This window comes from Aplysia californica, unplaced genomic scaffold, assembly GCF_000002075.1.
Source record: "Aplysia californica isolate F4 #8 unplaced genomic scaffold, AplCal3.0 scaffold00003, whole genome shotgun sequence".
Classification (NCBI taxonomy): Eukaryota; Metazoa; Mollusca; class Gastropoda; order Aplysiida; family Aplysiidae; genus Aplysia; species Aplysia californica.
In genome coordinates, this window is record NW_004797273.1 from 3,572,404 (window position 1) to 3,573,505 (window position 1,102).

Sequence of the window (1,102 nt, forward strand, 5' to 3'; positions counted from 1 at the left end):
ACGCACATAGATAGGTAACCCGAGTTCGATTCCCGAGTGGGGAGACATAATAATATCATAATTTTTCATCGAGTATCTCGGTCTCTCGACTGAGGTGCTGTATTTCTCCCAGCTCTGGCAGGCAGGGCTGGAAGCCGTCTCCGAAATTATCTAAATGGTATCAGTGGTAGCGTAAAAACACCTACATTAAAAAAAAAGTCTAAACTGAGTCTCCAATGCCGTTGTAAGTGCTAGTCCCACAAAAAATGAGATTTTTTATTTAAGTACTCGCCGTGTGTGGTTGGCGGGTGCTCTGTGTGGTTTGCTCTTTCTTTCCTATCAAACAACTATCGTCTTTATCTCTCCCTCTTTTTAGGTTTGTTTTACTCTCTTGTAATCTTCGGCACTTATATAACTAAAAAACGAAGTATTCGCCATCCCCAGGCACCAACAGGACACCAGGCTGGGTAGACTTTCCATTTTCAACATGCAAAATACATTAACATTCTGTAAGTGTAAAGCCAACATATAATTATCGTGTTATTGTCTTGCACAACCACTCATGTAGCATACCAATTTAAAGGTAAATTCATTTCTTCATCACCTGAAGCATTAATATTTATTTCAGCTAGGTTAAGAGGCACCCGAGATATGGTCACGCAAAATATTGACCTTTAAAGAATCGGCCTTGACAAAATTGTGCGAAATCAAAGAGACGTAAAAGTGTGTTGGCACGTATATTGTTGAGGTGCATCGACATTCGTGGTCAACTTTGGAGTAGTGGATATTATGTAGGCCTATTGAATATCAAATGGAAATAAAATATTATTGTCTCTGCAAAGAACAGGATCTTTTTTATGATATTTCCAAACAATTTGGAAAACAGAGCAGTTACAAATACCACGCAAAACCAGGATTTTACATGTGTATAATTTTGTTTTTGTTTATGAGCTATTGGCTTCGTGTAGACCGCGGAACCTTTTCTGGACATACACTGCGTAATATTAATGAGCGCATTTAATTAAATGTTAAGTCCAAGTTTTGCGTGGTCTTTGTGATTGCTCTGTTTTCCGTTTTGGTGGAAATTATCGCAATAAAATATTGTTTATTGCACACACACACA